Raw genomic sequence first — 13,633 nt, 5'->3', positions numbered from 1 at the left:
TCATATGCTTTTAGGTGTACCAGGAGCTATCTCATCAAGCTAATAATTAGACATTGGGGATAAATTCCTGTCTCCATGGCCTGAAGCTCCAACTTTTTATTAAAAATTATAGCAGAGATGGTTTACAGGCATCTGGTCCTTTTGAAAGTGAGAGTGGATTTGCTATAATGTATATATTGGAGAAAAAGCTAGAGTACAAAGTGATTTCTCTCACTCACTGCAGCTTTTGGCAGTTGAAGATGCTGTAAATGAAAGGGAAAAGAGATAGGGAGTATTTATGCAGAAATAAGAAACTGATATAAGTAGAAAAACATATTTGATTGGCATGCTGCACAGCATGTAAAGGCATGAGTACAATACATTGAGTTCACATGAAAAGAAAAAAGGTATTACTTTTTGCTTGCAATGATGACTGGAGCAAGACAAGTAATAACTTAAATATCTACCATAAATACAATGTTATTTTAACATGCAAATACCTAACAATATAAATCTAGTGTTTCTTCAGTTAAAATAAATTATGTAGTGCCGCCATGCCTACTCTGAAGCTCTCTGGCTTCACCTTCCCGACAGAGGCATGTTCAGCCGCGGGGGACACTCTCCTGTTTCTTGAGGAGATTCGGGGAGCAGCAGACAGAGCAGCAGCGTGCTGCACTGTCTGCCTTATATGGAGGAGAGGCAGCATCCGAGGAGGTAATGAGGATGTCGACTCAAGGTCGGGGGAAAAGTCTAAGGTTTAATGCAAGCTCCGGGGAGCTCTGAATGCCATTGTATCCGACAGCTGAAAGTGCCCCCGAGGCTTTCGCCACAGCTCAAATACTGGGGCGGTAACCAGGGGGAAGGGACACCCACCAACCAGTGTGGGGATATGGGGGAGTGGAAGGCAGAAGGACAGACAGACACACAAACCAGTGGGGGAAGTTCAAGGGAGGGACCCCTGTCCCTTTTCCACTCCCTCGATGCCCAAGGTGGAAGATTCTGGGAGAGTGGGATGGGGAGCTGAGTGATGGACAGGGTACCAGGGAGGGGACAGGGGAATGACTGAGCACTTTCAGGGAGATTGGCATTGAGGGAAAGGTGGGAAAGCTCGGGGTGGAACCACCAGGAGAAAATGGGGGGTGAAGGGGAAAACCATTACAGAACTGTAACAGAGATATAAAAACACAATACAACAATGTAGAACTTTTTTTTTTTTGTATTTTTATTTTTTCATGCTATTGTCTTGTGTCATCTAGCAATTATTTCATTATTAGATTATTTGATTCTTTGTTTCTTAATTTAACTTTGAATCAGAGTAATCTATATGGTTACAGATCATGTTCTCAATTTTTTGTGTAATTGTAAAAATACTTGTAAGTACAAAAATAAACACATGTACTTTCATAATGCACATAATTTAGTAAGCCATAGCAGTCAGGTGAAGTCCCAGGTGACTGGAAGAAAGGAAAAATTTGCCCTCATTTTTAAAAAGGCAGAAGGGAAGACTCTGGGAACTACCAACTTGTCCACCTTACCTCTGTGCCTGGGAAGATCATGGAACAGTTTCTCCTAGTAGCTGTGCTAAAGTACACAGAGAACAGGGAGGGGATTCAACACAGCCAGCATGCTTGGCTTCACCAAGGGCAAGTTCCTGCCTGAACAGCCCAGCAGCCTTCTATGTTGGACTGACTTCAGCATTGTAAAGGGGAGGGTCTACAGATGTCATTTATCTTCTCTAAAGATAAGTGTCAAGACTTCTGTAAAGCCTTTGACATGGTCCCCTACAACATCCTTATCGCTAAATTGGAGAGAGATAGAATTGGTAAGTGGACTGGTAGATGGATAACAAACTGGACATCAGTGGCAAGTGGTGCCCCTCAGGGGTCTATATTGGGACTGATGTTATTTAATAAGTTCATTAACGACAGAGACAAAGGAATCAAGGGAACTCTCATCAAATTTGCAGATGACACCAAGTTGAGTGGTGCAGCTGACACACCTGAAGGATAGGATGCCATCCAGAGGGACCTGGACAAGCTCAAGAAGTGGGCCCATAGGAATGTCATGCAGTTTAATTAAACCAAGTGTGAGGTGCTGCACCTGGGTCAGGACAACCCCCGATATCACCATAGACAAGGGGATGAACAAATCCAGAGCAGCCCTGCCGAGAAGGACTCAAGGGTGCTGGTGGATGAGAGGCTGGACATGACCCAGCCATGGGCACTCACAGCCCAGAGAGCCAAACATGTCCTCGGCTGCATCCAAAGCAGGGCAGGGGCCAGGGAGGAGATTCTGCCCCTCTGGTCTGCTCTGATGAGACCCCACCACCTGGAACTCTGCACCCAGTTCTGGGGTCCCAGCACAGGAAGGACACAGACCTGTTGGAGCAAGTCCAAAAGATGAGCACCAAACTGATTAGAGGGATGGAATGCTTCTTCTATGAGGAAAGGCTGAGAGAATTGGGATTATTCAGCCTGGAGAAGAGAAGGCTCTGGGGAGACCTTCTTGGAGCTTTCCAATACCTATAGAAGTTCTACAACAAAGCTGAAGAAGAACATTTTTCAAAAGCATGTAGTGAAAGGACAAGTTTGGATTCAAACTAAAAGGGAGTAGATTTGGATGAGATATTAGGAAAAAATTCTTCACTGTGAGGATGGTGAGATACTGAAGCACATTGCTCAGAAGAGTTGTGGATGATCCATACCTGAAAGTGTTTACAGCCAGTTTAGATGGATCTCTGAGAAACCTGGTATAGTGAAAGGTGTCCCTGTTCCTAGCAGGTGGCTTGGAAGTGGATAATCTTTAAGGTCCCTCCCCAGCCAAGGCCATTCTACGATTCTACAATTCAATGATTTTCTATGTGTGTCTTAGATGTGAATACATATGTGAACAGTATATAGTGCACAGGTGTCTTTCACTATTTATAGTAATGATTAAAAGAATCGTAATCTTTATATCTGTCTGAGGATGTTTGTGAGCAAAGAGGAAATACACCTAGCATACTGGGGTTTGGGAGTACCCAAGTCTAACATAAAATCAAAGTATTCCACATGACCTTTCATATTTCTTGCTATGGGGCTGCAGCTATGTATATCAAGACAACAATTTTGTGCCACAAATTTTACCTCTGATGATATGCACTAAGTACCTATCTGTTTTTTCCCAATAATCATTCACAACAATTAACACAAAAACTTAATTATTCGATGGGGGTCCCTTACAGTTTTGCATGTAACCTGTTGTAAAAGCAATACCGAGAATCCATAACAATTAAATACATTGACCAACATTGAAATAAACTATGTGACAGAGTGGTACCCAAACAGAGTAATATTGTCAGTGTCTGGATTAGATCAATGTCTCAAGCCAATGCCTCTGTGTGTGTGTGGTTTGAGGTGGGTCAGGCCTTGCTTTCTGGTGAGAAAAGGCCCCATGAGGCAATCACATGCTGGACCCTGCCAGCTCCCCTGGAGTTCCTATTTCATGCACACTGAACCCTAGAAGTTGGTAGCTGTATGTGTGTTTTTCTAAATTTCTTCTATCCTTTTCCCTCTTTCTTCTCCTTCTAATCCTCTTTCATGCAATGTTTTTGGGTAACCCATAGGTTTAAATGTTTCTAGGTTAAATGGGCTAAGATTATGTTACATTAATGCAAAATTAATGCTAAGTAATGCATTAGCATTACTTAATAATGAGTGTTTTATATTGAATTTGGTGTTGTATTTACTCCTTTGCCAAAGTTCTTTAATTTCCTATATTTTTGCCAGTAAACTTTTGTGTGATTTTTACCTCTTACTTCTGGGTCAGATTTCTTCTTGCACCGGCTAGAGTAAAGGAACCTCAGTTTAACTCCCAAATTTAAGTATTCCAGGGTGTTACAAATATTCATCTTGATTGTCATGACAAGCAGACATACCACTGGCACGGTTTGAATTCTCAGATAAAATGTATTACATGAGCTGATAATTTTAGCAACTTTTTTCAAGTGAGGAAAATTGCTGGGGAAAAATAATGTTGAGTGCCTTTTCTCAGTATTTGCTCTTTTTATTCTGCTTTTGTCTTTCTGTAAAGAGATAGAATTAATCTTGGGAATCTACAATTTTACACAGCATTTGGAACAGATGGAAAATACACTGCTAGCTTTCCATCTATTAATTAGAGAAATGTACTTACAGAAACAGTCATAAAATAGATCCATTACTGAACAAACAATATAAGAACTTTGGGGCCTAGAGCATTGCCTTTTGGATATCTTTAGAATATAGCCTTATCTATTGTAATATACTATATTAATATTAGAAGCTCTTCCACCTGATACCCAAATTTAAATTTTTCTGGACTGGGTCATTTATAAATAATGTATATACACTCTGTAAGTCTCTTCACAGTCCATAGCTCTTTTTCAGTAGATATACAGATCTCTGACTTTTTTTCAGTTCCTTGGAGCTCCTGTTAGCCGACGTCTTTAGCCTGCATTTTGTTTTTAACATACAAAATTTTATCATTTTCTGTTGAGTGAATGAGAAATACCTATTCTTTTCCTTACCAAAAAAAAGCTAGCAAACCTCTTTCTCACCTCTATAAACTGTAGTCTTTCCAAAACCTTTGTAGATTCCTTGCTACAGACACTTCATCCACTGTGCTACTGACTACAATACACAATCACTCAAATCCAGCATATTAATTTTACACTGGCGCATTTCAACTCATGAGCACTTTCACAGAGAAAGGTGGCATACTTTGCTTTACTAAATTCAGATTTTATGAATGGATATGCTTACAGAATCTTGTAAAAGGGACATTGCAGTCTGTTATGTTATTCAATAATCAATTAGCATCTTAATTCTTTGTTTTCAAAGGAGAAGGATGATTCTGTCAAAAATGGCAAGACTCCCTAGAATCCAATAGTTTTCCTGGAAGTTCCGTCATACACAGCCAATTTAAACCCCCTAATTTTTCTCTGATTTTGACGCTTTTCAGTGCCTATGGACTGTATTTTTGTCTAGCTCTATACTGAGATTGAAGATGTTTTGTGGAGAAAACAGTCTTTGCATCATTCCTTCAGAACAAATTCTGAACTGGAAAACCATGAAGTTAAACTATGCTTATACCGTACCATTTTTCTTGACAAGTTGCTGAAATAACTGATTTCTAGAAGATGAAGTTTGAGCTCTGATATCTATGAATCTGAAGGGAGAAAATTCAGGATTATATTTCTTTTCTTACTGATTCCCCCATATGAATGAGCATGATGTTCATATAAAATATTTTGAATGTCAAAGATACATAATATTTACTGTAAGATAGGCATACTTTTACAGGAAAATTTCACCAAGAATATTTTTTTCATCTGATCTGAAAATCACCATAAGGATAATAACATTTTATTTAGAAATGCACTGTCTTCTAAACAAAACCACATCGTGCTTTTAAACATAATAGGTTGGCCTTCAATTAATTATAAAATAATATTGCATTTCATTTTCCTACAGTTAAAAGTTAGCGCTATTTTAAACACTTTTGGTCATGCAATTCCAAATTGTGTTTACATTCTGGTAAGACACGACCTGATGAAAATCAAATAAATGGGTGTAATTTCTTCTTACACTTATATTTATTAAGTACGTAATGCCTTTCTCTTCCTTTATTTTGAGCAGCTGAATCTGAAAATTAAGATGTTTTGAAAAAAAAAGAAGAAATAAACTGTGAAAAAAAGACTTCTAAAATGTTGAATTTTGCAAACCTTTGATTCTCTATGGAATATGCAGTACAATTTTGAAGCACATTATAAAATCAATATTTTACACTCACTCTAAGGCACTTACATCTGGAAAATACTGATGTGATTTATGGGTCAAGTGTAGATTATTTAGGTCATTTGAGGTCTGGTGATAAAATGTCAGAGTTCTTTTCATGGTCTCTACTGCTAACTCCTTTTAATAACTACAAAGAGACCTAAATCTTTCAGTTTTATTTCTTCTAACGTGCAGAAAACTACCAATTTAATTTCCATTTTTATGGAGTGATGTATAGTTCCAACAAACAAACAAAATATCAGTATTTACTGACCTCTAAATGTGTCACAATTTGTGTTCTCAGGCTTGAGTGAAAGAGTCTTGAATGCAAAGGAAAAAGGACAGAATATAAAATGTGTTAACAAAAGGACAAGTTACGAGCAAGTGTAATATCAGAGATTCTCAGCTCACTTCTTGTAGGCATACATGTCTCTCTTTCTCATCTGTCCAAGAAGGTTAACTGAGAAGATGCAAGTTCTTGGATAGCACATGTAGAATAAAAGAAAAAAATGCACAGAAGATTATATTAATGCAGCTGTAATGGATTTTAAAAATTAGGAATCTGTAATATATTGCTCTCTCATAATTTGATGTAGAACTTAAAGTAGGGCTTTTTTTGGTGTTTTTTATTTTTTTTTTTTTTTTAAATTCAGTGCAGGCTATATAGAACTACAACAATTTTCCAGGTCAAGAAACTTTTCATCACTATACCAACATCCTTTCTTGGATCTTTTCAGTTTAATATCCTTGCAGTTATTCAGCTTCAAGTAGGGTTTTCTTTCCTTCACTAAGTGATGTGGAGTGGCTCAGTCATTATTCCCCAAGGTCAGAGTTTGCATTTTACATTGATTTTATACACTTTGCCTTGTGCTTTGAATTTTTCCTTGTTTGCCTTTTCTGATGTGACACATATACCTTCCCTCAACAGTTCTGTCTGATAATAATTCTGTGCAATACAGTTCACTAATCTATTATCTATGACAGCAGTGTGAAATAGTTTATATGGACATAGAATTTTTTTTAATTTGAAATACTATCTTTCTGTAAATTTCAGTGTTACCTTTTTAATAACCATACAGCTCATTGCTTAATTTTCTAATTCTAAGAAGTGAATTTCCATTATTAAAATACTTGTACATACATAAGCAAGTATATGAAACATTAAAATATTGGTGGTAAGAAAAATGCAATAATGCTCAGAGTAAGCAAATGCTTTATAACATGAGCTTTTTTTTGAAAAATAAAAGTTATGTTATATAATGTTACTTTATATAGAAATTGTTGAACTCTCAGACTCATTAAGAAAAAATAAAAATTCCAAGGTTAATTCCGGAATCCTAAAATACATTCTGAGTATTATTTATACAAGACCATGAAAATATTTTGACAGTGAAACTATGGAAAAATCAACCTTTTCAGAAGCACATTAAAATTAGAGACATTTAAAGTTACTCTATTTTTGACTTCCAAGAAATAAAATTTTGTTATTTACCTTTCTATTTTTTTGTTTATTTGGTTTTGGTTTTTAGTGTAACACTTTTTGCAGTTAGACTAGATTATTCTTTACATGTAATTTTTTTACTCTCAAAACATGGAAACAGCTAGGTCAGGCATTTATATTAAGGCATTCAGATGCAATACCCAAATTAGGAAGTACTCTCGGCTCCCTCTATTGTCGGTGTAAAGAGATGAATTCCTCCAAATCCTCATTCTGATCTTGCAAGGATTGTATTATCCTTGAATCTGTGGACCTTTGAAATTCTTTCCAAAGTTAGCACATCCACATTTTTTAATGGCAAAAACAATTTATCCACAGAAGACAAACATTTTGGAAGTTAAGTTTCATGCACTAAAATCTCATTAAGAAATAGTTTGGGCAAAATGTTTAACTGTATTTTGTGGGGGAAGAAAAAAGACACTCCAGGGCTTTTCTTGAGTCATCTTTCTTGGCTCCTACTGGCTCCTACTTGGCTCCTCCTGGGATGCATACAATTTTCCAATTTGAGTGAATTTGAGGGGTTAATAACATTAAATGAGTGTGTGTCTGGAAGGAAGAGAAGAGCAATTGTACAGTAAAAAAAGTGGTTTGTTTTTTGTTTGTTTTTTTTTTTTAGCACAGACTGGTGAATCATTTGTCTCTTTTTTGAATTCTGAAGCAGCAGCAGTTTTTGTGGTCTTAACTTTTTATGAGTTAGCTGGCAGTTACATGTCTGGAGGCTCATTTCTTTGCTATTGCCAACGTGTCACCCAAAATAACAGAAAAGGTGCTAAAAAACAACCAAAAATATGCTCCATTTTCATCTTTAGCAAGAGAAAAGGAAACTCAGAATCAGAGAATGCTCAGAGAGTAGAGTCTGGTTCTTCTACTTTGAGAGATATATGGGTATATTCTTCACTCTGTCATAGTTTGCAGAATTTTGGTCTTTTCCAGGCACAAAAACAATTTGAAGTTTAATTTTTTCAACTGTGGTGTTAATCTGTAGATCCTTTGCTGAAGGTTCACTGAAAATGATCTAATTTAGGTGGACATTTTAGTTCCAAGAAAGTCTAGAACTTTTGTTCACCTGTGAAACATTAGTTGGCTCTGGCACAACTCCTGTGCTTTTATCTCCATGCTGCAGCAGTAAAGTGGATTTCTGTGCATGCAGGCTTTGGTCCAGCACTGGGGTAAGGCCATAGAGGAGAAGACTCTGCACTAGAGCCACAAAACTTGGAAATTCTCCAGATTTTACCAGCTGAGATACAGCCTGAGGTGTATGGTTGTGTGCAGCTGTCTATTTTCACTTTCTAGCTGCATGAGAAAGGAAGAAATTAAACACAAATTAAAGGAAAAAAAACCCAGCAGGAATTAACATAAATATATTGTGTAAAAGACAAAAGCATATATCTCAGTAGAAAAGCAAAAACATTGAAATATTTCCCACAATAATTTAAATTTTATTTTGACTGACTGTGCACTCTTTCAACTTGTCATGAAGTCTCAATAGCAAAACAAAAGCGAAATGAGATCTGTGCCATTGCCAATTTAAAAGGACAAATGTACAGCACAAAATGGACTGTTGATGAGAGTTTCAGAACTCCTGTTCTGCTCCCTTAACTGCTGAAACCATTGGTTCCAGAGATCTTTGTCCTATGTATTAGTTTGTGTTCTTTATTAACCATCAATCCTTATGGTTTTGGTAAAACTGCATTAGTTTAGGTTCAGCCATTGTATTTTATTCTTCATACTTTGTCACTATGAAACCACAAAATTTTAATGAAACTCCTATGCCGTTGTTTAAGACTCAAGAAAGAAATCCAGCCTTTGTTTATTAGGGATGCGGATGAAGCATTTCATATTTCAGATGGTCATATACAATGTCAATAAACCTGCAGTTTCATATACCTATTCTTAGTCAAGTGGGCAGTGGTTTCCAGGGAGTTTAGCTGTCCTATATACTGAAATAATAAACTCCGTCAGAAAAAGAATATAAAATTCATAAACCATATTAGACAAAAAACAGTCTAGGAAATGGAGTTTCACCAATAAATTTCTTGACTGTAAGTGGTGAAACAGCAGAAATCATAAATAATACAGGATTTTATGTTTTGCATTGTGTGAATTTTATAGAGTTCAAATGGAACATAATAAGGAAACAGCAAAGCTCTCCCTGGGTACTTGATAAGTTGTGGGTTGAATTTTCCTCATCGATGCCAAGTGAGCTTTTCTCCCCCCACTGCAATATTCATATAAACAGCAGGGATGCATTTAATTTCAAAAAAGCTATATATAACAGCTAATTATAAATGACAAGAATTGATTGATGTATACCTGATCAAGCATAAATTTTGTTTTAAAGGATAACCCTCTGTGGTCCAAATTCTATGTTTTGAGAAACCCTTTTTGCCTTGAAATTGCATGTTTTTCTTTTTTTTTTTTTTAGTTTAGGTGATAAGTCTTCAAAAGCACATTGGATAGAGATGGAGTTTGTGCAGAAAGTCAATTAGAAAGTATTTTGTAAGAAAATAGGACAAACTGCAGTGATGAGGAACAGAGCTTACTGACCAGCTCCATTTTACAAGTGACCAGCCCCTTCCATACCCCTTTCTGCCTATTCTTTATTGTTCCTACTTGTTCCGTCTTAATCACCTGCAAGCTCCTGGAGTGCCTGCAGTTTCTCGATAGCCCATGAGTTCATGTGCCTGACCTGGTTTGTTTCTAGGTATTGTCTCGCTTAGTTTCTCTCTTAGCTCTGTGCCTCTGCGTATTTTGTTTATTATTTTCCCCTTCTTGTCATGCCATTTTGACAAGGTCCTTGATTGCATAATGTTACAGAAATAAATGTTTTCACATTCTATATGCCCGCATCAATTAGTGATTGAGTAGCTTAGGCTCTCCTTATTGCTTCCTTTACCACTTGTTGATCATGTTTTTGTCTTGGTTTCTTTGGTTTTGACTTCTCTCTTTTCTCCTCTTCCCCTTTAATAGTAAAAAAGTCCTTGTGCAGTTACAGTAGGGAAGGAGGAAACAGACACTTTCTTCTTCCACATACCCTTACACTTAGTCTCAAAAATTTTTTTTCAGTTGACACAATATCATCCCTTTAGCAGAGCAGTAGTCATGTGTACAATCAAGTAGAATCGCAGAATAGCTGAGGTTGAAATGCACCTCTGGAGATAATTTAATCCTACTCCCTGCTGAAAAAGGTTTAAGTAAGGCAAGCTGGGCACCCTTACCAGGCAATGTGATCTAGTACTCAGCCACCCTCAAGCTGTGTTTCTTCCACATATTCTATTATCTAAATGGAATTTCTTGCATATCTGTATTTCTTCTTGATCTCTTAATGGGCATCTCCGAGGCTCCTTTGTCTTCTTGTCCACTGTGTCATCAGGTAATTATATACATTCATAAGATCCCTGTGAATTTTTCCATATTAAACACTTTCAGACTTTCCGTCACAGATGCTCCAGTCTCTTAAAAACCTTTGTGGCCCACAATGGTGTCCTACTGTAATTTCACAAAAATAGTGATATTCTATGTCCAAATAATGATTTTTTTTTTACACCATCAGAGGAAGGATAGACTAAAGCAGAGGGGTAGGAGGTAGAAACATCAAAAAAATAAAAGCTTGGGAAATTTTAATTTTAACCTGCAGGTCAGTAAACATACTGAGCCAAGTACTGGTGCTGAGATCCCACAGTTGAGCCTCACCATGCTTGGAAAAAAAAATCCAGATACTCCAGAGTTCAGTCTGAAAAGTGCCCCTCCACGGGAGGTTGGTTAGGGGCCACAGCAGCTGTGGCTGCCCCTGGGAACCCTAGCAAGGAATGCAATCAACTGGACTTACCACACAATTGAAGCATGTAGGGTTAATAGCTGGGCTTTTTAAGACTTCTGAGAAATTGCATTGTCATGCTCAGAAAAGTGGTTGTTTCCATAGTTTTTTTTATATTCTCTGGGATTGCACAGTCCAATGTGAGGCCTTCCAAATGTTACATAGCATATTACCCACTTGGCCAAACATATAGACCAAGAATGGATCAGTAGAAAATCCAGGAAGGCCAGCGAGGTCTGTTGATATCTCAGATACAACAGGGCTGGAGGCTGTAACTATAAAATTCTGGAGTATCCAGCTCATATTTTTTCTGCCAGTATGGCTAAGAGAGTCAGTAGACATTGTTAACATAAGTAGTCATTCAAACATTACAAACATGCTCCCCCACTGGCCAGGCCATAATAGAGAGGACTCACCAGACGCTGAAACAGGTCCTCCAGAAGCAGCGGGGAGATGTGCGAGTGCTGTCACCGCACAAGAGGCTCTGCAAGGCCTTGTTTACTATCAATTTCCTAAACTGCTCTTTTGACAGGCAAGAACCGCCAGCCCTGAGACATTTCAAACAACATCAGGAGCTCCAGCCAGAGGAGAGGCCTCCAGTATTAGTGAGGGATCCAGACTCTAAAGAAATCCAGGGTCCATTCCCACTCTTGACTTGGGGACGGGGATATGCCTGCGTATCCACGCCCTCAGGAGTCAAGTGGATCCCCAGGAGGCATGTCAAACCTTACACACCAGGACAGTCAGTGAGTCGGAGCGATACAGTGCCAGTGGATGCAACCGATGATCCCACCAACCAAGGGGTTGCATCCAATCGCAGGCGCCGCAGAAAAGGGAGAGACTCAACATCTCCCTAAAAAGCACTTTTCCCACATCTACCTCAGACCGTGTATGTCTCCAAGTCGTGTTTATAATAAAGTTGTTGTCCCAGTTCCCCTATCCCCAAACACCCAGGGAAAAAGCAGCTCCAGTACCATCCCCAAGCCCTTTCCATCTACAAAGCAGTCACAGCAGCAGAAGAAGCTAAGAGAAGAGGCCACAGTGCAAGAATCCAAACAGAAACAACTGTCTTTTTTATATTATTTAAAGCGGGGAATTGTTGCATCCCAGGTTTGGGTTCACATTATGGGTTTTTTCTTTGTTAGTTTTCCAGTTCTCTGTACCCTCGTGCATCCCCTGGGTTTTCCCCTACTCCTGCGGTTTCCGTGCCCTTCTCCCCGTTCTCGTGGTCCCACTCACCCCAAAGTCTCGTGTCCACCCCTGCCGTGTTCCCATTGGTCACTGTAGTACATGTCATCACCACGATGTCTGTACCCATTGGGCAGGAGGACTCCCCGTCCGCCCTGTCCCTTCCCTATTTGATCCCACTCCTCGGCATGCTCGAGGCCATTTGCGTCCGTGCGAAGCTGGGATCGGCTGCAGCTTTTCCATCGCAGCTCTTGCAGCCAATAAAGCATCCAGCCGCCATGTGGATGGATTTGGATGAATTCCCTGCCTCTTTGTTTCTTCCCTCGCACCGACGGCAAAGCGCGGCCAATAGCCCAGACGGGAGCACAGCAGCAAAAGCGCCCGGAAACTGCAGCGAGCCCCGGCCCCGACGAAAAGCTGAGACGCCCAAGCCGGGCATTCAGGAGCTGATTGGGGCAGACAAAAGTAAAGAGCAGCCGCGGAAAATCATGTCTCCATTCTTCCTTATAGAGCTAGTTGTGATGGCATTTTAAGCATGCACCTTCAGATACTCTAAAGATTTAGCTGGCAAAAATAAACACATTGTTAAAAACTAAATTTCTTGGATAAAGGAAAAAAAAATATGCATAAGCCTAGTCTTCACACATGACCATTAGGTTTATTTATGTAGTCATGCAGAAATGTACATTTTCCTTTAGTTTGATTAACAAATTACTTTCCAGAAACGTCAACAAAACAGGACACAATAATCTCTGAAAAGCATGTGGAAATAAATTGAGTAAATAACTACTTATTATTTGAAGAATATAAACAAATAGTAAAATTAGTTATATGTAATATTCAAAAAGCCAGATATATCTTATTACATAGTTAATAAAAAACAGGTATTACCCTTCATTCCACCCACAATTTAAACTACTCTAGATGAGAAAATAGACTTCCAAATGAGTATATTTCTAAGAAAATGAAATGGCTATGAAAATCTCAAAATTAAGCACTTATTTTTTAAATTACTTTCAAATATTTTTACAACACACATTTTTTTACCCCACAATTAGCATTGTCTGATTGACACTTTTGTTTATCTATAGGGTTTTTTTTTCTTTTTGTTTGTTTGCTTGTTTTGGTCGGTTTATATGTTTGTTTGGTTTGGCTTTTGGTTTGTTTGTTTTGGTGGGAGTTTTTTTGGTTTTTGGCGTGGTTTTTTTTTCCTGTGGAAAACTGTCCTTTGGAGGAATTTCTTGCCTTTTTTTCTCTTGTGGTTTAGGGTATTATATGTTAGCTATGTTGAAGTACACTGTAATTATCAATCTATTTCTGACCTTTACACTCATTTCCTCTTCTGTAATGTGTGTT

The sequence above is a fragment of the Anomalospiza imberbis genome, chromosome 4 (genome assembly GCF_031753505.1).
Source record: "Anomalospiza imberbis isolate Cuckoo-Finch-1a 21T00152 chromosome 4, ASM3175350v1, whole genome shotgun sequence".
Lineage (NCBI taxonomy): Eukaryota > Metazoa > Chordata > Aves > Passeriformes > Viduidae > Anomalospiza > Anomalospiza imberbis.
Note: the sequence above shows the minus strand (reverse complement) of the source record.